The sequence below is a fragment of the Rhinoderma darwinii genome (assembly GCF_050947455.1).
Source record: "Rhinoderma darwinii isolate aRhiDar2 chromosome 5 unlocalized genomic scaffold, aRhiDar2.hap1 SUPER_5_unloc_49, whole genome shotgun sequence".
NCBI lineage: Eukaryota > Metazoa > Chordata > Amphibia > Anura > Rhinodermatidae > Rhinoderma > Rhinoderma darwinii.
Window position 1 is genome coordinate 48035 of NW_027461808.1, and position 23111 is coordinate 71145.

At 48.0% G+C, this 23111-nt stretch overlaps 15 non-coding genes across 15 annotated transcripts; all 15 read right to left on the reverse strand.

Annotated features, from left to right (window-relative positions):
* Nucleotides 1-770: 770 nt before the first annotated feature.
* Nucleotides 771-961, reverse strand: LOC142696044 (U2 spliceosomal RNA). Its single transcript, XR_012864045.1, has one exon. It is a non-coding gene; the product is annotated as a U2 spliceosomal RNA (small nuclear RNA).
* Nucleotides 962-2245: 1284 nt separating this feature from the next.
* LOC142696072 (U2 spliceosomal RNA) lies at nucleotides 2246-2436 on the reverse strand. The gene has a single exon (XR_012864071.1). It is a non-coding gene; the product is annotated as a U2 spliceosomal RNA (small nuclear RNA).
* Nucleotides 2437-3708: 1272 nt separating this feature from the next.
* Nucleotides 3709-3899, reverse strand: LOC142696055 (U2 spliceosomal RNA). Its single transcript, XR_012864055.1, has one exon. It is a non-coding gene; the product is annotated as a U2 spliceosomal RNA (small nuclear RNA).
* Nucleotides 3900-5203: 1304 nt separating this feature from the next.
* Nucleotides 5204-5394, reverse strand: LOC142696073 (U2 spliceosomal RNA). Its single transcript, XR_012864072.1, has one exon. It is a non-coding gene; the product is annotated as a U2 spliceosomal RNA (small nuclear RNA).
* Nucleotides 5395-6665: 1271 nt separating this feature from the next.
* LOC142696062 (U2 spliceosomal RNA) lies at nucleotides 6666-6860 on the reverse strand. Its single transcript, XR_012864062.1, has one exon. It is a non-coding gene; the product is annotated as a U2 spliceosomal RNA (small nuclear RNA).
* Nucleotides 6861-8152: 1292 nt separating this feature from the next.
* Nucleotides 8153-8343, reverse strand: LOC142696079 (U2 spliceosomal RNA). The gene has a single exon (XR_012864075.1). It is a non-coding gene; the product is annotated as a U2 spliceosomal RNA (small nuclear RNA).
* A 1292-nt stretch (nucleotides 8344-9635) lies between these two features.
* On the reverse strand, nucleotides 9636-9826 carry LOC142696080 (U2 spliceosomal RNA). Its single transcript, XR_012864076.1, has one exon. It is a non-coding gene; the product is annotated as a U2 spliceosomal RNA (small nuclear RNA).
* Nucleotides 9827-11118: 1292 nt separating this feature from the next.
* On the reverse strand, nucleotides 11119-11309 carry LOC142696081 (U2 spliceosomal RNA). The gene has a single exon (XR_012864077.1). It is a non-coding gene; the product is annotated as a U2 spliceosomal RNA (small nuclear RNA).
* Nucleotides 11310-12601: 1292 nt separating this feature from the next.
* On the reverse strand, nucleotides 12602-12792 carry LOC142696082 (U2 spliceosomal RNA). Its single transcript, XR_012864078.1, has one exon. It is a non-coding gene; the product is annotated as a U2 spliceosomal RNA (small nuclear RNA).
* A 1284-nt stretch (nucleotides 12793-14076) lies between these two features.
* On the reverse strand, nucleotides 14077-14267 carry LOC142696083 (U2 spliceosomal RNA). The gene has a single exon (XR_012864079.1). It is a non-coding gene; the product is annotated as a U2 spliceosomal RNA (small nuclear RNA).
* Nucleotides 14268-15559: 1292 nt separating this feature from the next.
* Nucleotides 15560-15750, reverse strand: LOC142696084 (U2 spliceosomal RNA). The gene has a single exon (XR_012864080.1). It is a non-coding gene; the product is annotated as a U2 spliceosomal RNA (small nuclear RNA).
* A 1288-nt stretch (nucleotides 15751-17038) lies between these two features.
* LOC142696086 (U2 spliceosomal RNA) lies at nucleotides 17039-17229 on the reverse strand. Its single transcript, XR_012864082.1, has one exon. It is a non-coding gene; the product is annotated as a U2 spliceosomal RNA (small nuclear RNA).
* A 1308-nt stretch (nucleotides 17230-18537) lies between these two features.
* Nucleotides 18538-18728, reverse strand: LOC142696088 (U2 spliceosomal RNA). Its single transcript, XR_012864083.1, has one exon. It is a non-coding gene; the product is annotated as a U2 spliceosomal RNA (small nuclear RNA).
* A 1292-nt stretch (nucleotides 18729-20020) lies between these two features.
* On the reverse strand, nucleotides 20021-20211 carry LOC142696056 (U2 spliceosomal RNA). The gene has a single exon (XR_012864056.1). It is a non-coding gene; the product is annotated as a U2 spliceosomal RNA (small nuclear RNA).
* Nucleotides 20212-22406: 2195 nt separating this feature from the next.
* On the reverse strand, nucleotides 22407-22597 carry LOC142696089 (U2 spliceosomal RNA). Its single transcript, XR_012864084.1, has one exon. It is a non-coding gene; the product is annotated as a U2 spliceosomal RNA (small nuclear RNA).
* Between the last annotated feature and the right edge of the window lie 514 nt (nucleotides 22598-23111).

The following is a 23111-nucleotide window of genomic DNA, read 5'->3' on the forward strand; positions in this document are numbered from 1 at the left end:
TGCCTGAGAGGGCAACACTGCAACAGCCGGCCGCCAGGCTGTCTTTTTTTTGCACAGCTAGTTGCCTCCAGGAGGCCACAAGAGGGAGACAAGGGACTGCAAAATGGAAAATAGGCATCCACCAACTTTACAGACAACTTCTCCTTGCTCCTACAACCTCCATCCTTGCACAGTTTGTTATTCTTCTAGGTAACATAGTAACAAATCCAAATTGCTGCTCTCTTTGTAGGCAAGCAAGGCTTTGTTGCAACTGCAATTCTTACTTCTTCTTGAAATGTAGGGACGACAGTACATTCCATCACATCCATCTAGTGTACACAGGTAGGTCCATTGTGGCGGGCAGGCGAGCGGGCGGGCTGCTTTATTGGCTGTTTGCTGTTCCCCTACTCCACTCCACTATTTGACTGTTGTGCTGCATCAATCAATCAATCAATCAATCAATCAATCAATCAATCAATCAATCAATCAATCAGTGGCTGGCTCAGGTGCAGCTCTTTAACTTACCTAAAAGGGAGGGCGGAGAGAAGACAAGGAAGGTGAATGAGGTGTTCCAATGTGAAATGCCGGAAACACAGAAACACAGACGACACACAACAAGAGGTGGCAATCTATTCATTAATTGCATTTAATCAATGAGCTCATTATCACTCATGCATTGTCCAACAGGTGTTGAAATAATGGGATTAAAAGGGGAGATCCCTTCAGAAAGACAGAAACAATAGCAAAGACAAAAAACACTTTTGGAATCTGCTTTTAGTCAACACATAAGGAAAGGGTGCACCGGTCCTGGAAATACTGCAATACCAGGTCAATGCGTGGAGTGGACAGAGCAAGCTCTATTTCCATCTCCCTGTTCTAAAAATCCATTTAATATATGGTCCCCAGATAGGGGACGTATCAGATGTTAAACTGATAAGAACAGATACTACACTTGATCTTAGCCAAAAGGCCGAGAAGCGATAACCCGAACGGGCCGCGCGTTGCCCGAGCCTGCCCGATACTGCTGTTCAGCCCTTGCAGCGATTCAGCCTACTTCTAGGCAATTCCATGGGGCCCTGCAGGCTCACACACTCACAGCTACACGGGAGGTGAATAAAGGCCGGAGAGGAAGCCAGACAGGATTTGCTTCTTTTGCTTGCACCACAATGCAGTGCTGAAAGAGGAGGAATCTACATAAAAACGCCTTCCTGGCAACGCCCAAATGCCCTGCTGCCATGCAGATAAACACTGGCAGCGGCAGCAAGTGCATGCCCACAGCCACCCCTTGTTCCTTCACACCTTGTATCAGCTGTAATCCAGTCCAGTCCAGTGCTGCCTGCTGAGCAGCACTGACCAACACTGCCTGGGCCCAGGCTTTTATCTCTGAGGCCCCATTATGATGTCAGAAAGCTGGCTCTGGAATCCTGAGGGCTCCACTATGACACGTGCAAAGTTCCGTCTGAACTTTATATAAGACGGTGAGGCTCAGTCAGTCACTCAGTGTTGCCTGAGAGGGCAACACTGCAACAGCCGGCCGCCAGGCTGTCTTTTTTTTGCACAGCTAGTTGCCTCCAGGAGGCCACAAGAGGGAGACAAGGGACTGCAAAATGGAAAATAGGCATCCACCAACTTTACAGACAACTTCTCCTTGCTCCTACAACCTCCATCCTTGCACAGTTTGTTATTCTTCTAGGTAACATAGTAACAAATCCAAATTGCTGCTCTCTTTGTAGGCAAGCAAGGCTTTGTTGCAACTGCAATTCTTACTTCTTCTTGAAATGTAGGGACGACAGTACATTCCATCACATCCATCTAGTGTACACAGGTAGGTCCATTGTGGCGGGCAGGCGAGCGGGCGGGCTGCTTTATTGGCTGTTTGCTGTTCCCCTACTCCACTCCACTATTTGACTGTTGTGCTGCATCAATCAATCAATCAATCAATCAATCAATCAATCAATCAATCAATCAGTGGCTGGCTCAGGTGCAGCTCTTTAACTTACCTAAAAGGGAGGGCGGAGAGAAGACAAGGAAGGTGAATGAGGTGTTCCAATGTGAAATGCCGGAAACACAGAAACACAGACGACACACAACAAGAGGTGGCAATCTATTCATTAATTGCATTTAATCAATGAGCTCATTATCACTCATGCATTGTCCAACAGGTGTTGAAATAATGGGATTAAAAGGGGAGATCCCTTCAGAAAGACAGAAACAATAGCAAAGACAAAAAACGCTTTTGGAATCTGCTTTTAGTCAACACATAAGGAAAGGGTGCACCGGTCCTGGAAATACTGCAATACCAGGTCAATGCGTGGAGTGGACAGAGCAAGCTCTATTTCCATCTCCCTGTTCTAAAAATCCATTTAATATATGGTCCCCAGATAGGGGACGTATCAGATATTAAACTGATAAGAACAGATACTACACTTGATCTTAGCCAAAAGGCCGAGAAGCGATAACCCGAACGGGCCGCGCGTTGCCCGAGCCTGCCCGATACTGCTGTTCAGCCCTTGCAGCGATTCAGCCTACTTCTAGGCAATTCCATGGGGCCCTGCAGGCTCACACACTCACAGCTACACGGGAGGTGAATAAAGGCCGGAGAGGAAGCCAGACAGGATTTGCTTCTTTTGCTTGCACCACAATGCAGTGCTGAAAGAGGAGGAATCTACATAAAAACGCCTTCCTGGCAACGCCCAAATGCCCTGCTGCCATGCAGATAAACACTGGCAGCGGCAGCAAGTGCATGCCCACAGCCACCCCTTGTTCCTTCACACCTTGTATCAGCTGTAATCCAGTCCAGTCCAGTGCTGCCTGCTGAGCAGCACTGACCAACACTGCCTGGGCCCAGGCTTTTATCTCTGAGGCCCCATTATGATGTCAGAAAGCTGGCTCTGGAATCCTGAGGGCTCCACTATGACACGTGCAAAGTTCCGTCTGAACTTTATATAAGACGGTGAGGCTCAGTCAGTCACTCAGTGTTGCCTGAGAGGGCAACACTGCAACAGCCGGCCGCCAGGCTGTCTTTTTTTTGCACAGCTAGTTGCCTCCAGGAGGCCACAAGAGGGAGACAAGGGACTGCAAAATGGAAAATAGGCATCCACCAACTTTACAGACAACTTCTCCTTGCTCCTACAACCTCCATCCTTGCACAGTTTGTTATTCTTCTAGGTAACATAGTAACAAATCCAAATTGCTGCTCTCTTTGTAGGCAAGCAAGGCTTTGTTGCAACTGCAATTCTTACTTCTTCTTGAAATGTAGGGACGACAGTACATTCCATCACATCCATCTAGTGTACACAGGTAGGTCCATTGTGGCGGGCAGGCGAGCGGGCGGGCTGCTTTATTGGCTGTTTGCTGTTCCCCTACTCCACTCCACTATTTGACTGTTGTGCTGCATCAATCAATCAATCAATCAATCAATCAATCAATCAGTGGCTGGCTCAGGTGCAGCTCTTTAACTTACCTAAAAGGGAGGGCGGAGAGAAGACAAGGAAGGTGAATGAGGTGTTCCAATGTGAAATGCCGGAAACACAGAAACACAGACGACACACAACAAGAGGTGGCAATCTATTCATTAATTGCATTTAATCAATGAGCTCATTATCACTCATGCATTGTCCAACAGGTGTTGAAATAATGGGATTAAAAGGGGAGATCCCTTCAGAAAGACAGAAACAATAGCAAAGACAAAAAACACTTTTGGAATCTGCTTTTAGTCAACACATAAGGAAAGGGTGCACCGGTCCTGGAAATACTGCAATACCAGGTCAATGCGTGGAGTGGACAGAGCAAGCTCTATTTCCATCTCCCTGTTCTAAAAATCCATTTAATATATGGTCCCCAGATAGGGGACGTATCAGATATTAAACTGATAAGAACAGATACTACACTTGATCTTAGCCAAAAGGCTGAGAAGCGATAACCCGAACGGGCCGCGCGTTGCCCGAGCCTGCCCGATACTGCTGTTCAGCCCTTGCAGCGATTCAGCCTACTTCTAGGCAATTCCATGGGGCCCTGCAGGCTCACACACTCACAGCTACACGGGAGGTGAATAAAGGCCGGAGAGGAAGCCAGACAGGATTTGCTTCTTTTGCTTGCACCACAATGCAGTGCTGAAAGAGGAGGAATCTACATAAAAACGCCTTCCTGGCAACGCCCAAATGCCCTGCTGCCATGCAGATAAACACTGGCAGCGGCAGCAAGTGCATGCCCACAGCCACCCCTTGTTCCTTCACACCTTGTATCAGCTGTAATCCAGTCCAGTCCAGTGCTGCCTGCTGAGCAGCACTGACCAACACTGCCTGGGCCCAGGCTTTTATCTCTGAGGCCCCATTATGATGTCAGAAAGCTGGCTCTGGAATCCTGAGGGCTCCACTATGACACGTGCAAAGTTCCGTCTGAACTTTATATAAGACGGTGAGGCTCAGTCAGTCACTCAGTGTTGCCTGAGAGGGCAACACTGCAACAGCCGGCCGCCAGGCTGTCTTTTTTTTGCACAGCTAGTTGCCTCCAGGAGGCCACAAGAGGGAGACAAGGGACTGCAAAATGGAAAATAGGCATCCACCAACTTTACAGACAACTTCTCCTTGCTCCTACAACCTCCATCCTTGCACAGTTTGTTATTCTTCTAGGTAACATAGTAACAAATCCAAATTGCTGCTCTCTTTGTAGGCAAGCAAGGCTTTGTTGCAACTGCAATTCTTACTTCTTCTTGAAATGTAGGGACGACAGTACATTCCATCACATCCATCTAGTGTACACAGGTAGGTCCATTGTGGCGGGCAGGCGAGCGGGCGGGCTGCTTTATTGGCTGTTTGCTGTTCCCCTACTCCACTCCACTATTTGACTGTTGTGCTGCATCAATCAATCAATCAATCAATCAATCAATCAATCAATCAATCAATCAATCAATCAATCAATCAATCAGTGGCTGGCTCAGGTGCAGCTCTTTAACTTACCTAAAAGGGAGGGCGGAGAGAAGACAAGGAAGGTGAATGAGGTGTTCCAATGTGAAATGCCGGAAACACAGAAACACAGACGACACACAACAAGAGGTGGCAATCTATTCATTAATTGCATTTAATCAATGAGCTCATTATCACTCATGCATTGTCCAACAGGTGTTGAAATAATGGGATTAAAAGGGGAGATCCCTTCAGAAAGACAGAAACAATAGCAAAGACAAAAAACACTTTTGGAATCTGCTTTTAGTCAACACATAAGGAAAGGGTGCACCGGTCCTGGAAATACTGCAATACCAGGTCAATGCGTGGAGTGGACAGAGCAAGCTCTATTTCCATCTCCCTGTTCTAAAAATCCATTTAATATATGGTCCCCAGATAGGGGACGTATCAGATATTAAACTGATAAGAACAGATACTACACTTGATCTTAGGCAAAAGGCCGAGAAGCGATAACCCGAACGGGCCGCGCGTTGCCCGAGCCTGCCCGATACTGCTGTTCAGCCCTTGCAGCGATTCAGCCTACTTCTAGGCAATTCCATGGGGCCCTGCAGGCTCACACACTCACAGCTACACGGGAGGTGAATAAAGGCCGGAGAGGAAGCCAGACAGGATTTGCTTCTTTTGCTTGCACCACAATGCAGTGCTGAAAGAGGAGGAATCTACATAAAAACGCCTTCCTGGCAACGCCCAAATGCCCTGCTGCCATGCAGATAAACACTGGCAGCGGCAGCAAGTGCATGCCCACAGCCACCCCTTGTTCCTTCACACCTTGTATCAGCTGTAATCCAGTCCAGTCCAGTGCTGCCTGCTGAGCAGCACTGACCAACACTGCCTGGGCCCAGGCTTTTATCTCTGAGGCCCCATTATGATGTCAGAAAGCTGGCTCTGGAATCCTGAGGGCTCCACTATGACACGTGCAAAGTTCCGTCTGAACTTTATATAAGACGGTGAGGCTCAGTCAGTCACTCAGTGTTGCCTGAGAGGGCAACACCGCAACAGCCGGCCGCCAGGCTGTCTTTTTTTTGCACAGCTAGTTGCCTCCAGGAGGCCACAAGAGGGAGACAAGGGACTGCAAAATGGAAAATAGGCATCCACCAACTTTACAGACAACTTCTCCTTGCTCCTACAACCTCCATCCTTGCACAGTTTGTTATTCTTCTAGGTAACATAGTAACAAATCCAAATTGCTGCTCTCTTTGTAGGCAAGCAAGGCTTTGTTGCAACTGCAATTCTTACTTCTTCTTGAAATGTAGGGACGACAGTACATTCCATCACATCCATCTAGTGTACACAGGTAGGTCCATTGTGGCGGGCAGGCGAGCGGGCAGGCTGCTTTATTGGCTGTTTGCTGTTCCCCTACTCCACTCCACTATTTGACTGTTGTGCTGCATCAATCAATCAATCAATCAATCAATCAATCAATCAATCAATCAATCAATCAATCAGTGGCTGGCTCAGGTGCAGCTCTTTAACTTACCTAAAAGGGAGGGCGGAGAGAAGACAAGGAAGGTGAATGAGGTGTTCCAATGTGAAATGCCGGAAACACAGAAACACAGACGACACACAACAAGAGGTGGCAATCTATTCATTAATTGCATTTAATTCACTCATGCATTGTCCAACAGGTGTTGAAATAATGGGATTAAAAGGGGAGATCCCTTCAGAAAGAAATAGCAAAGACAAAAAACACTTTTGGAATCTGCTTTTAGTCAACACATAAGGAAAGGGTGCACCGGTCCTGGAAATACTGCAATACCAGGTCAATGCGTGGAGTGAGTGGACAGAGCAAGCTCTATTTCCATCTCCCTGTTCTAAAAATCCATTTAATATATGGTCCCCAGATAGGGGACGTATCAGATATTAAACTGATAAGAACAGATACTACACTTGATCTTAGCCAAAAGGCCGAGAAGCGATAACCCGAACGGGCCGCGCGTTGCCCGAGCCTGCCCGATACTGCTGTTCAGCCCTTGCAGCGATTCAGCCTACTTCTAGGCAATTCCATGGGGCCCTGCAGGCTCACACACTCACAGCTACACGGGAGGTGAATAAAGGCCGGAGAGGAAGCCAGACAGGATTTGCTTCTTTTGCTTGCACCACAATGCAGTGCTGAAAGAGGAGGAATCTACATAAAAACGCCTTCCTGGCAACGCCCAAATGCCCTGCTGCCATGCAGATAAACACTGGCAGCGGCAGCAAGTGCATGCCCACAGCCACCCCTTGTTCCTTCACACCTTGTATCAGCTGTAATCCAGTCCAGTCCAGTGCTGCCTGCTGAGCAGCACTGACCAACACTGCCTGGGCCCAGGCTTTTATCTCTGAGGCCCCATTATGATGTCAGAAAGCTGGCTCTGGAATCCTGAGGGCTCCACTATGACACGTGCAAAGTTCCGTCTGAACTTTATATAAGACGGTGAGGCTCAGTCAGTCACTCAGTGTTGCCTGAGAGGGCAACACTGCAACAGCCGGCCGCCAGGCTGTCTTTTTTTTGCACAGCTAGTTGCCTCCAGGAGGCCACAAGAGGGAGACAAGGGACTGCAAAATGGAAAATAGGCATCCACCAACTTTACAGACAACTTCTCCTTGCTCCTACAACCTCCATCCTTGCACAGTTTGTTATTCTTCTAGGTAACATAGTAACAAATCCAAATTGCTGCTCTCTTTGTAGGCAAGCAAGGCTTTGTTGCAACTGCAATTCTTACTTCTTCTTGAAATGTAGGGACGACAGTACATTCCATCACATCCATCTAGTGTACACAGGTAGGTCCATTGTGGCGGGCAGGCGAGCGGGCGGGCTGCTTTATTGGCTGTTTGCTGTTCCCCTACTCCACTCCACTATTTGACTGTTGTGCTGCATCAATCAATCAATCAATCAATCAATCAATCAATCAATCAATCAATCAATCAATCAGTGGCTGGCTCAGGTGCAGCTCTTTAACTTACCTAAAAGGGAGGGCGGAGAGAAGACAAGGAAGGTGAATGAGGTGTTCCAATGTGAAATGCCGGAAACACAGAAACACAGACGACACACAACAAGAGGTGGCAATCTATTCATTAATTGCATTTAATCAATGAGCTCATTATCACTCATGCATTGTCCAACAGGTGTTGAAATAATGGGATTAAAAGGGGAGATCCCTTCAGAAAGACAGAAACAATAGCAAAGACAAAAAACACTTTTGGAATCTGCTTTTAGTCAACACATAAGGAAAGGGTGCACCGGTCCTGGAAATACTGCAATACCAGGTCAATGCGTGGAGTGGACAGAGCAAGCTCTATTTCCATCTCCCTGTTCTAAAAATCCATTTAATATATGGTCCCCAGATAGGGGACGTATCAGATATTAAACTGATAAGAACAGATACTACACTTGATCTTAGCCAAAAGGCCGAGAAGCGATAACCCGAACGGGCCGCGCGTTGCCCGAGCCTGCCCGATACTGCTGTTCAGCCCTTGCAGCGATTCAGCCTACTTCTAGGCAATTCCATGGGGCCCTGCAGGCTCACACACTCACAGCTACACGGGAGGTGAATAAAGGCCGGAGAGGAAGCCAGACAGGATTTGCTTCTTTTGCTTGCACCACAATGCAGTGCTGAAAGAGGAGGAATCTACATAAAAACGCCTTCCTGGCAACGCCCAAATGCCCTGCTGCCATGCAGATAAACACTGGCAGCGGCAGCAAGTGCATGCCCACAGCCACCCCTTGTTCCTTCACACCTTGTATCAGCTGTAATCCAGTCCAGTCCAGTGCTGCCTGCTGAGCAGCACTGACCAACACTGCCTGGGCCCAGGCTTTTATCTCTGAGGCCCCATTATGATGTCAGAAAGCTGGCTCTGGAATCCTGAGGGCTCCACTATGACACGTGCAAAGTTCCGTCTGAACTTTATATAAGACGGTGAGGCTCAGTCAGTCACTCAGTGTTGCCTGAGAGGGCAACACTGCAACAGCCGGCCGCCAGGCTGTCTTTTTTTTGCACAGCTAGTTGCCTCCAGGAGGCCACAAGAGGGAGACAAGGGACTGCAAAATGGAAAATAGGCATCCACCAACTTTACAGACAACTTCTCCTTGCTCCTACAACCTCCATCCTTGCACAGTTTGTTATTCTTCTAGGTAACATAGTAACAAATCCAAATTGCTGCTCTCTTTGTAGGCAAGCAAGGCTTTGTTGCAACTGCAATTCTTACTTCTTCTTGAAATGTAGGGACGACAGTACATTCCATCACATCCATCTAGTGTACACAGGTAGGTCCATTGTGGCGGGCAGGCGAGCGGGCGGGCTGCTTTATTGGCTGTTTGCTGTTCCCCTACTCCACTCCACTATTTGACTGTTGTGCTGCATCAATCAATCAATCAATCAATCAATCAATCAATCAATCAATCAATCAATCAATCAGTGGCTGGCTCAGGTGCAGCTCTTTAACTTACCTAAAAGGGAGGGCGGAGAGAAGACAAGGAAGGTGAATGAGGTGTTCCAATGTGAAATGCCGGAAACACAGAAACACAGACGACACACAACAAGAGGTGGCAATCTATTCATTAATTGCATTTAATCAATGAGCTCATTATCACTCATGCATTGTCCAACAGGTGTTGAAATAATGGGATTAAAAGGGGAGATCCCTTCAGAAAGACAGAAACAATAGCAAAGACAAAAAACACTTTTGGAATCTGCTTTTAGTCAACACATAAGGAAAGGGTGCACCGGTCCTGGAAATACTGCAATACCAGGTCAATGCGTGGAGTGGACAGAGCAAGCTCTATTTCCATCTCCCTGTTCTAAAAATCCATTTAATATATGGTCCCCAGATAGGGGACGTATCAGATATTAAACTGATAAGAACAGATACTACACTTGATCTTAGCCAAAAGGCCGAGAAGCGATAACCCGAACGGGCCGCGCGTTGCCCGAGCCTGCCCGATACTGCTGTTCAGCCCTTGCAGCGATTCAGCCTACTTCTAGGCAATTCCATGGGGCCCTGCAGGCTCACACACTCACAGCTACACGGGAGGTGAATAAAGGCCGGAGAGGAAGCCAGACAGGATTTGCTTCTTTTGCTTGCACCACAATGCAGTGCTGAAAGAGGAGGAATCTACATAAAAACGCCTTCCTGGCAACGCCCAAATGCCCTGCTGCCATGCAGATAAACACTGGCAGCGGCAGCAAGTGCATGCCCACAGCCACCCCTTGTTCCTTCACACCTTGTATCAGCTGTAATCCAGTCCAGTCCAGTGCTGCCTGCTGAGCAGCACTGACCAACACTGCCTGGGCCCAGGCTTTTATCTCTGAGGCCCCATTATGATGTCAGAAAGCTGGCTCTGGAATCCTGAGGGCTCCACTATGACACGTGCAAAGTTCCGTCTGAACTTTATATAAGACGGTGAGGCTCAGTCAGTCACTCAGTGTTGCCTGAGAGGGCAACACTGCAACAGCCGGCCGCCAGGCTGTCTTTTTTTTGCACAGCTAGTTGCCTCCAGGAGGCCACAAGAGGGAGACAAGGGACTGCAAAATGGAAAATAGGCATCCACCAACTTTACAGACAACTTCTCCTTGCTCCTACAACCTCCATCCTTGCACAGTTTGTTATTCTTCTAGGTAACATAGTAACAAATCCAAATTGCTGCTCTCTTTGTAGGCAAGCAAGGCTTTGTTGCAACTGCAATTCTTACTTCTTCTTGAAATGTAGGGACGACAGTACATTCCATCACATCCATCTAGTGTACACAGGTAGGTCCATTGTGGCGGGCAGGCGAGCGGGCGGGCTGCTTTATTGGCTGTTTGCTGTTCCCCTACTCCACTCCACTATTTGACTGTTGTGCTGCATCAATCAATCAATCAATCAATCAATCAATCAATCAATCAATCAATCAATCAATCAGTGGCTGGCTCAGGTGCAGCTCTTTAACTTACCTAAAAGGGAGGGCGGAGAGAAGACAAGGAAGGTGAATGAGGTGTTCCAATGTGAAATGCCGGAAACACAGAAACACAGACGACACACAACAAGAGGTGGCAATCTATTCATTAATTGCATTTAATCAATGAGCTCATTATCACTCATGCATTGTCCAACAGGTGTTGAAATAATGGGATTAAAAGGGGAGATCCCTTCAGAAAGACAGAAACAATAGCAAAGACAAAAAACACTTTTGGAATCTGCTTTTAGTCAACACATAAGGAAAGGGTGCACCGGTCCTGGAAATACTGCAATACCAGGTCAATGCGTGGAGTGGACAGAGCAAGCTCTATTTCCATCTCCCTGTTCTAAAAATCCATTTAATATATGGTCCCCAGATAGGGGACGTATCAGATATTAAACTGATAAGAACAGATACTACACTTGATCTTAGCCAAAAGGCCGAGAAGCGATAACCCGAACGGGCCGCGCGTTGCCCGAGCCTGCCCGATACTGCTGTTCAGCCCTTGCAGCGATTCAGCCTACTTCTAGGCAATTCCATGGGGCCCTGCAGGCTCACACACTCACAGCTACACGGGAGGTGAATAAAGGCCGGAGAGGAAGCCAGACAGGATTTGCTTCTTTTGCTTGCACCACAATGCAGTGCTGAAAGAGGAGGAATCTACATAAAAACGCCTTCCTGGCAACGCCCAAATGCCCTGCTGCCATGCAGATAAACACTGGCAGCGGCAGCAAGTGCATGCCCACAGCCACCCCTTGTTCCTTCACACCTTGTATCAGCTGTAATCCAGTCCAGTCCAGTGCTGCCTGCTGAGCAGCACTGACCAACACTGCCTGGGCCCAGGCTTTTATCTCTGAGGCCCCATTATGATGTCAGAAAGCTGGCTCTGGAATCCTGAGGGCTCCACTATGACACGTGCAAAGTTCCGTCTGAACTTTATATAAGACGGTGAGGCTCAGTCAGTCACTCAGTGTTGCCTGAGAGGGCAACACTGCAACAGCCGGCCGCCAGGCTGTCTTTTTTTTGCACAGCTAGTTGCCTCCAGGAGGCCACAAGAGGGAGACAAGGGACTGCAAAATGGAAAATAGGCATCCACCAACTTTACAGACAACTTCTCCTTGCTCCTACAACCTCCATCCTTGCACAGTTTGTTATTCTTCTAGGTAACATAGTAACAAATCCAAATTGCTGCTCTCTTTGTAGGCAAGCAAGGCTTTGTTGCAACTGCAATTCTTACTTCTTCTTGAAATGTAGGGACGACAGTACATTCCATCACATCCATCTAGTGTACACAGGTAGGTCCATTGTGGCGGGCAGGCGAGCGGGCGGGCTGCTTTATTGGCTGTTTGCTGTTCCCCTACTCCACTCCACTATTTGACTGTTGTGCTGCATCAATCAATCAATCAATCAATCAATCAATCAATCAATCAATCAATCAATCAATCAGTGGCTGGCTCAGGTGCAGCTCTTTAACTTACCTAAAAGGGAGGGCGGAGAGAAGACAAGGAAGGTGAATGAGGTGTTCCAATGTGAAATGCCGGAAACACAGAAACACAGACGACACACAACAAGAGGTGGCAATCTATTCATTAATTGCATTTAATCAATGAGCTCATTATCACTCATGCATTGTCCAACAGGTGTTGAAATAATGGGATTAAAAGGGGAGATCCCTTCAGAAAGACAGAAACAATAGCAAAGACAAAAAACACTTTTGGAATCTGCTTTTAGTCAACACATAAGGAAAGGGTGCACCGGTCCTGGAAATACTGCAATACCAGGTCAATGCGTGGAGTGGACAGAGCAAGCTCTATTTCCATCTCCCTGTTCTAAAAATCCATTTAATATATGGTCCCCAGATAGGGGACGTATCAGATATTAAACTGATAAGAACAGATACTACACTTGATCTTAGCCAAAAGGCCGAGAAGCGATAACCCGAACGGGCCGCGCGTTGCCCGAGCCTGCCCGATACTGCTGTTCAGCCCTTGCAGCGATTCAGCCTACTTCTAGGCAATTCCATGGGGCCCTGCAGGCTCACACACTCACAGCTACACGGGAGGTGAATAAAGGCCGGAGAGGAAGCCAGACAGGATTTGCTTCTTTTGCTTGCACCACAATGCAGTGCTGAAAGAGGAGGAATCTACATAAAAACGCCTTCCTGGCAACGCCCAAATGCCCTGCTGCCATGCAGATAAACACTGGCAGCGGCAGCAAGTGCATGCCCACAGCCACCCCTTGTTCCTTCACACCTTGTATCAGCTGTAATCCAGTCCAGTCCAGTGCTGCCTGCTGAGCAGCACTGACCAACACTGCCTGGGCCCAGGCTTTTATCTCTGAGGCCCCATTATGATGTCAGAAAGCTGGCTCTGGAATCCTGAGGGCTCCACTATGACACGTGCAAAGTTCCGTCTGAACTTTATATAAGACGGTGAGGCTCAGTCAGTCACTCAGTGTTGCCTGAGAGGGCAACACTGCAACAGCCGGCCGCCAGGCTGTCTTTTTTTTGCACAGCTAGTTGCCTCCAGGAGGCCACAAGAGGGAGACAAGGGACTGCAAAATGGAAAATAGGCATCCACCAACTTTACAGACAACTTCTCCTTGCTCCTACAACCTCCATCCTTGCACAGTTTGTTATTCTTCTAGGTAACATAGTAACAAATCCAAATTGCTGCTCTCTTTGTAGGCAAGCAAGGCTTTGTTGCAACTGCAATTCTTACTTCTTCTTGAAATGTAGGGACGACAGTACATTCCATCACATCCATCTAGTGTACACAGGTAGGTCCATTGTGGCGGGCAGGCGAGCGGGCGGGCTGCTTTATTGGCTGTTTGCTGTTCCCCTACTCCACTCCACTATTTGACTGTTGTGCTGCATCAATCAATCAATCAATCAATCAATCAATCAATCAATCAATCAATCAATCAATCAGTGGCTGGCTCAGGTGCAGCTCTTTAACTTACCTAAAAGGGAGGGCGGAGAGAAGACAAGGAAGGTGAATGAGGTGTTCCAATGTGAAATGCCGGAAACACAGACGACACACAACAAGAGGTGGCAATCTATTCATTAATTGCATTTAATCAATGAGCTCATTATCACTCATGCATTGTCCAACAGGTGTTGAAATAATGGGATTAAAAGGGGAGATCCCTTCAGAAAGACAGAAACAATAGCAAAGACAAAAAACACTTTTGGAATCTGCTTTTAGTCAACACATAAGGAAAGGGTGCACCGGTCCTGGAAATACTGCAATACCAGGTCAATGCGTGGAGTGGACAGAGCAAGCTCTATTTCCATCTCCCTGTTCTAAAAATCCATTTAATATATGGTCCCCAGATAGGGGACGTATCAGATATTAAACTGATAAGAACAGATACTACACTTGATCTTAGCCAAAAGGCCGAGAAGCGATAACCCGAACGGGCCGCGCGTTGCCCGAGCCTGCCCGATACTGCTGTTCAGCCCTTGCAGCGATTCAGCCTACTTCTAGGCAATTCCATGGGGCCCTGCAGGCTCACACACTCACAGCTACACGGGAGGTGAATAAAGGCCGGAGAGGAAGCCAGACAGGATTTGCTTCTTTTGCTTGCACCACAATGCAGTGCTGAAAGAGGAGGAATCTACATAAAAACGCCTTCCTGGCAACGCCCAAATGCCCTGCTGCCATGCAGATAAACACTGGCAGCGGCAGCAAGTGCATGCCCACAGCCACCCCTTGTTCCTTCACACCTTGTATCAGCTGTAATCCAGTCCAGTCCAGTGCTGCCTGCTGAGCAGCACTGACCAACACTGCCTGGGCCCAGGCTTTTATCTCTGAGGCCCCATTATGATGTCAGAAAGCTGGCTCTGGAATCCTGAGGGCTCCACTATGACACGTGCAAAGTTCCGTCTGAACTTTATATAAGACGGTGAGGCTCAGTCAGTCACTCAGTGTTGCCTGAGAGGGCAACACTGCAACAGCCGGCCGCCAGGCTGTCTTTTTTTTGCACAGCTAGTTGCCTCCAGGAGGCCACAAGAGGGAGACAAGGGACTGCAAAATGGAAAATAGGCATCCACCAACTTTACAGACAACTTCTCCTTGCTCCTACAACCTCCATCCTTGCACAGTTTGTTATTCTTCTAGGTAACATAGTAACAAATCCAAATTGCTGCTCTCTTTGTAGGCAAGCAAGGCTTTGTTGCAACTGCAATTCTTACTTCTTCTTGAAATGTAGGGACGACAGTACATTCCATCACATCCATCTAGTGTACACAGGTAGGTCCATTGTGGCGGGCAGGCGAGCGGGCGGGCTGCTTTATTGGCTGTTTGCTGTTCCCCTACTCCACTCCACTATTTGACTGTTGTGCTGCATCAATCAATCAATCAATCAATCAATCAATCAATCAATCAATCAATCAATCAATCAGTGGCTGGCTCAGGTGCAGCTCTTTAACTTACCTAAAAGGGAGGGCGGAGAGAAGACAAGGAAGGTGAATGAGGTGTTCCAATGTGAAATGCCGGAAACACAGAAACACAGACGACACACAACAAGAGGTGGCAATCTATTCATTAATTGCATTTAATCAATGAGCTCATTATCACTCATGCATTGTCCAACAGGTGTTGAAATAATGGGATTAAAAGGGGAGATCCCTTCAGAAAGACAGAAACAATAGCAAAGACAAAAAACACTTTTGGAATCTGCTTTTAGTCAACACATAAGGAAAGGGTGCACCGGTCCTGGAAATACTGCAATACCAGGTCAATGCGTGGAGTGGACAGAGCAAGCTCTATTTCCATCTCCCTGTTCTAAAAATCCATTTAATATATGGTCCCCAGATAGGGGACGTATCAGATATTAAACTGATAAGAACAGATACTACACTTGATCTTAGCCAAAAGGCCGAGAAGCGATAACCCGAACGGGCCGCGCGTTGCCCGAGCCTGCCCGATACTGCTGTTCAGCCCTTGCAGCGATTCAGCCTACTTCTAGGCAATTCCATGGGGCCCTGCAGGCTCACACACTCACAGCTACACGGGAGGTGAATAAAGGCCGGAGAGGAAGCCAGACAGGATTTGCTTCTTTTGCTTGCACCACAATGCAGTGCTGAAAGAGGAGGAATCTACATAAAAACGCCTTCCTGGCAACGCCCAAATGCCCTGCTGCCATGCAGATAAACACTGGCAGCGGCAGCAAGTGCATGCCCACAGCCACCCCTTGTTCCTTCACACCTTGTATCAGCTGTAATCCAGTCCAGTCCAGTGCTGCCTGCTGAGCAGCACTGACCAACACTGCCTGGGCCCAGGCTTTTATCTCTGAGGCCCCATTATGATGTCAGAAAGCTGGCTCTGGAATCCTGAGGGCTCCACTATGACACGTGCAAAGTTCCGTCTGAACTTTATATAAGACGGTGAGGCTCAGTCAGTCACTCAGTGTTGCCTGAGAGGGCAACACTGCAACAGCCGGCCGCCAGGCTGTCTTTTTTTTGCACAGCTAGTTGCCTCCAGGAGGCCACAAGAGGGAGACAAGGGACTGCAAAATGGAAAATAGGCATCCACCAACTTTACAGACAACTTCTCCTTGCTCCTACAACCTCCATCCTTGCACAGTTTGTTATTCTTCTAGGTAACATAGTAACAAATCCAAATTGCTGCTCTCTTTGTAGGCAAGCAAGGCTTTGTTGCAACTGCAATTCTTACTTCTTCTTGAAATGTAGGGACGACAGTACATTCCATCACATCCATCTAGTGTACACAGGTAGGTCCATTGTGGCGGGCAGGCGAGCGGGCGGGCTGCTTTATTGGCTGTTTGCTGTTCCCCTACTCCACTCCACTATTTGACTGTTGTGCTGCATCAATCAATCAATCAATCAATCAATCAATCAATCAATCAATCAATCAATCAGTGGCTGGCTCAGGTGCAGCTCTTTAACTTACCTAAAAGGGAGGGCGGAGAGAAGACAAGGAAGGTGAATGAGGTGTTCCAATGTGAAATGCCGGAAACACAGAAACACAGACGACACACAACAAGAGGTGGCAATCTATTCATTAATTGCATTTAATCAATGAGCTCATTATCACTCATGCATTGTCCAACAGGTGTTGAAATAATGGGATTAAAAGGGGAGATCCCTTCAGAAAGACAGAAACAATAGCAAAGACAAAAAACACTTTTGGAATCTGCTTTTAGTCAACACATAAGGAAAGGGTGCACCGGTCCTGGAAATACTGCAATACCAGGTCAATGCGTGGAGTGGACAGAGCAAGCTCTATTTCCATCTCCCTGTTCTAAAAATCCATTTAATATATGGTCCCCAGATAGGGGACGTATCAGATATTAAACTGATAAGAACAGATACTACACTTGATCTTAGCCAAAAGGCCGAGAAGCGATAACCCGAACGGGCCGCGCGTTGCCCGAGCCTGCCCGATACTGCTGTTCAGCCCTTGCAGCGATTCAGCCTACTTCTAGGCAATTCCATGGGGCCCTGCAGGCTCACACACTCACAGCTACACGGGAGGTGAATAAAGGCCGGAGAGGAAGCCAGACAGGATTTGCTTCTTTTGCTTGCACCACAATGCAGTGCTGAAAGAGGAGGAATCTACATAAAAACGCCTTCCTGGCAACGCCCAAATGCCCTGCTGCCATGCAGATAAACACTGGCAGCGGCAGCAAGTGCATGCCCACAGCCACCCCTTGTTCCTTCACACCTTGTATCAGCTGTAATCCAGTCCAGTCCAGTGCTGCCTGCTGAGCAGCACTGACCAACACTGCCTGGGCCCAGGCTTTTATCTCTGAGGCCCCATTATGATGTCAGAAAGCTGGCTCTGGAATCCTGAGGGCTCCACTATGACACGTGCAAAGTTCCGTCTGAACTTTATATAAGACGGTGAGGCTCAGTCAGTCACTCAGTGTTGCCTGAGAGGGCAACACTGCAACAGCCGGCCGCCAGGCTGTCTTTTTTTTGCACAGCTAGTTGCCTCCAGGAGGCCACAAGAGGGAGACAGGGAGACAAGGGACTGCAAAATGGAAAATAGGCATCCACCAACTTTACAGACAACTTCTCCTTGCTCCTACAACCTCCATCCTTGCACAGTTTGTTATTCTTCTAGGTAACATAGTAACAAATCCAAATTGCTGCTCTCTTTGTAGGCAAGCAAGGCTTTGTTGCAACTGCAATTCTTACTTCTTCTTGAAATGTAGGGACGACAGTACATTCCATCACATCCATCTAGTGTACACAGGTAGGTCCATTGTGGCGGGCAGGCGAGCGGGCGGGCTGCTTTATTGGCTGTTTGCTGTTCCCCTACTCCACTCCACTATTTGACTGTTGTGCTGCATCAATCAATCAATCAATCAATCAATCAATCAATCAATCAATCAATCAATCAATCAATCAATCAGTGGCTGGCTCAGGTGCAGCTCTTTAACTTACCTAAAAGGGAGGGCGGAGAGAAGACAAGGAAGGTGAATGAGGTGTTCCAATGTGAAATGCCGGAAACACAGAAACACAGACGACACACAACAAGAGGTGGCAATCTATTCATTAATTGCATTTAATCAATGAGCTCATTATCACTCATGCATTGTCCAACAGGTGTTGAAATAATGGGATTAAAAGGGGAGATCCCTTCAGAAAGACAGAAACAATAGCAAAGACAAAAAACACTTTTGGAATCTGCTTTTAGTCAACACATAAGGAAAGGGTGCACCGGTCCTGGAAATACTGCAATACCAGGTCAATGCGTGGAGTGGACAGAGCAAGCTCTATTTCCATCTCCCTGTTCTAAAAATCCATTTAATATATGGTCCCCAGATAGGGGACGTATCAGATATTAAACTGATAAGAACAGATACTACACTTGATCTTAGCCAAAAGGCCGAGAAGCGATAACCCGAACGGGCCGCGCGTTGCCCGAGCCTGCCCGATACTGCTGTTCAGCCCTTGCAGCGATTCAGCCTACTTCTAGGCAATTCCATGGGGCCCTGCAGGCTCACACACTCACAGCTACACGGGAGGTGAATAAAGGCCGGAGAGGAAGCCAGACAGGATTTGCTTCTTTTGCTTGCACCACAATGCAGTGCTGAAAGAGGAGGAATCTACATAAAAACGCCTTCCTGGCAACGCCCAAATGCCCTGCTGCCATGCAGATAAACACTGGCAGCGGCAGCAAGTGCATGCCCACAGCCACCCCTTGTTCCTTCACACCTTGTATCAGCTGTAATCCAGTCCAGTCCAGTGCTGCCTGCTGAGCAGCACTGACCAACACTGCCTGGGCCCAGGCTTTTATCTCTGAGGCCCCATTATGATGTCAGAAAGCTGGCTCTGGAATCCTGAGGGCTCCACTATGACACGTGCAAAGTTCCGTCTGAACTTTATATAAGACGGTGAGGCTCAGTCAGTCACTCAGTGTTGCCTGAGAGGGCAACACTGCAACAGCCGGCCGCCAGGCTGTCTTTTTTTTGCACAGCTAGTTGCCTCCAGGAGGCCACAAGAGGGAGACAAGGGACTGCAAAATGGAAAATAGGCATCCACCAACTTTACAGACAACTTCTCCTTGCTCCTACAACCTCCATCCTTGCACAGTTTGTTATTCTTCTAGGTAACATAGTAACAAATCCAAATTGCTGCTCTCTTTGTAGGCAAGCAAGGCTTTGTTGCAACTGCAATTCTTACTTCTTCTTGAAATGTAGGGACGACAGTACATTCCATCACATCCATCTAGTGTACACAGGTAGGTCCATTGTGGCGGGCAGGCGAGCGGGCGGGCTGCTTTATTGGCTGTTTGCTGTTCCCCTACTCCACTCCACTATTTGACTGTTGTGCTGCATCAATCAATCAATCAATCAATCAATCAATCAATCAATCAATCAATCAATCAATCAGTGGCTGGCTCAGGTGCAGCTCTTTAACTTACCTAAAAGGGAGGGCGGAGAGAAGACAAGGAAGGTGAATGAGGTGTTCCAATGTGAAATGCCGGAAACACAGAAACACAGACGACACACAACAAGAGGTGGCAATCTATTCATTAATTGCATTTAATCAATGAGCTCATTATCACTCATGCATTGTCCAACAGGTGTTGAAATAATGGGATTAAAAGGGGAGATCCCTTCAGAAAGACAGAAACAATAGCAAAGACAAAAAACACTTTTGGAATCTGCTTTTAGTCAACACATAAGGAAAGGGTGCACCGGTCCTGGAAATACTGCAATACCAGGTCAATGCGTGGAGTGGACAGAGCAAGCTCTATTTCCATCTCCCTGTTCTAAAAATCCATTTAATATATGGTCCCCAGATAGGGGACGTATCAGATATTAAACTGATAAGAACAGATACTACACTTGATCTTAGCCAAAAGGCTGAGAAGCGATAACCCGAACGGGCCGCGCGTTGCCCGAGCCTGCCCGATACTGCTGTTCAGCCCTTGCAGCGATTCAGCCTACTTCTAGGCAATTCCATGGGGCCCTGCAGGCTCACACACTCACAGCTACACGGGAGGTGAATAAAGGCCGGAGAGGAAGCCAGACAGGATTTGCTTCTTTTGCTTGCACCACAATGCAGTGCTGAAAGAGGAGGAATCTACATAAAAACGCCTTCCTGGCAACGCCCAAATGCCCTGCTGCCATGCAGATAAACACTGGCAGCGGCAGCAAGTGCATGCCCACAGCCACCCCTTGTTCCTTCACACCTTGTATCAGCTGTAATCCAGTCCAGTCCAGTGCTGCCTGCTGAGCAGCACTGACCAACACTGCCTGGGCCCAGGCTTTTATCTCTGAGGCCCCATTATGATGTCAGAAAGCTGGCTCTGGAATCCTGAGGGCTCCACTATGACACTGTAAAGGATCTGCCAGGCACTGCTTCGGGGTTAATTCCCAGAATTAATCAGTCAACACCTGAGTGTACATCCCTGAGACAGACACCAGCTTCCTCCACTCAGGCTGGCAGGCTTAGGAGTGGGAGAGCCTATCGCAACCTGGCCAGACTCAGCTAGCTCCCGCCCTCGGTCTATTTAAGCCTGCTCTTCCTGTCCATCTGTGCTTGTGAATTCTTTCCTTGAGGTTTCCTGGCCCAGCTACAGCTCCTGCTACTTTTTGATCCTGCTCCATACAGACCCCGGCTTACCGACTACTCTTCTGCTTTTCGCTTTGTACCTCGCACTCTCCTGGCTTGACTCGGCTCGTTCACTACTCTGTTGCTCACGGTGTTTCCGCGAGCAACTGCCCATTTCCCTTGCTTGTATTCCCTTGTTTGTTTGTCGTGTTTGTCATGCACTTACTGGGCGGCGGTCCCTGCGCTCAGTAAGTGCATGACAAACACGACAAACAAACAAGGGAATACAAGCAAGGGAAATGGGCAGTTGCTCGCGGAAACACCGTGAGCAACAGAGTAGTGAACGAGCCGAGTCAAGCCAGGAGAGTGCGAGGTACAAAGCGAAAAGCAGAAGAGTAGTCGGTAAGCCGGGGTCTGTATGGAGCAGGATCAAAAAGTAGCAGGAGCTGTAGCTGGGCCAGGAAACCTCAAGGAAAGAATTCACAAGCACAGATGGACAGGAAGAGCAGGCTTAAATAGACCGAGGGCGGGAGCTAGCTGAGTCTGGCCAGGTTGCGATAGGCTCTCCCACTCCTAAGCCTGCCAGCCTGAGTGGAGGAAGCTGGTGTCTGTCTCAGGGATGTACACTCAGGTGTTGACTGATTAATTCTGGGAATTAACCCCGAAGCAGTGCCTGGCAGATCCTTTACAGACACGTGCAAAGTTCCGTCTGAACTTTATATAAGACGGTGAGGCTCAGTCAGTCACTCAGTGTTGCCTGAGAGGGCAACACTGCAACAGCCGGCCGCCAGGCTGTCTTTTTTTTGCACAGCTAGTTGCCTCCAGGAGGCCACAAGAGGGAGACAAGGGACTGCAAAATGGAAAATAGGCATCCACCAACTTTACAGACAACTTCTCCTTGCTCCTACAACCTCCATCCTTGCACAGTTTGTTATTCTTCTAGGTAACATAGTAACAAATCCAAATTGCTGCTCTCTTTGTAGGCAAGCAAGGCTTTGTTGCAACTGCAATTCTTACTTCTTCTTGAAATGTAGGGACGACAGTACATTCCATCACATCCATCTAGTGTACACAGGTAGGTCCATTGTGGCGGGCAGGCGAGCGGGCGGGCTGCTTTATTGGCTGTTTGCTGTTCCCCTACTCCACTCCACTATTTGACTGTTGTGCTGCATCAATCAATCAATCAATCAATCAATCAATCAATCAATCAATCAATCAATCAATCAGTGGCTGGCTCAGGTGCAGCTCTTTAACTTACCTAAAAGGGAGGGCGGAGAGAAGACAAGGAAGGTGAATGAGGTGTTCCAATGTGAAATGCCGGAAACACAGACGACACACAACAAGAGGTGGCAATCTATTCATTAATTGCATTTAATCAATGAGCTCATTATCACTCATGCATTGTCCAACAGGTGTTGAAATAATGGGATTAAAAGGGGAGATCCCTTCAGAAAGACAGAAACAATAGCAAAGACAAAAAACACTTTTGGAATCTGCTTTTAGTCAACACATAAGGAAAGGGTGCACCGGTCCTGGAAATACTGCAATACCAGGTCAATGCGTGGAGTGGACAGAGCAAGCTCTATTTCCATCTCCCTGTTCTAAAAATCCATTTAATATATGGTCCCCAGATAGGGGACGTATCAGATATTAAACTGATAAGAACAGATACTACACTTGATCTTAGCCAAAAGGCCGAGAAGCGATAACCCGAACGGGCCGCGCGTTGCCCGAGCCTGCCCGATACTGCTGTTCAGCCCTTGCAGCGATTCAGCCTACTTCTAGGCAATTCCATGGGGCCCTGCAGGCTCACACACTCACAGCTACACGGGAGGTGAATAAAGGCCGGAGAGGAAGCCAGACAGGATTTGCTTCTTTTGCTTGCACCACAATGCAGTGCTGAAAGAGGAGGAATCTACATAAAAACGCCTTCCTGGCAACGCCCAAATGCCCTGCTGCCATGCAGATAAACACTGGCAGCGGCAGCAAGTGCATGCCCACAGCCACCCCTTGTTCCTTCACACCTTGTATCAGCTGTAATCCAGTCCAGTCCAGTGCTGCCTGCTGAGCAGCACTGACCAACACTGCCTGGGCCCAGGCTTTTATCTCTGAGGCCCCATTATGATGTCAGAAAGCTGGCTCTGGAATCCTGAGGGCTCCACTATGACACGTGCAAAGTTCCGTCTGAACTTTATATAAGACGGTGAGGCTCAGTCAGTCA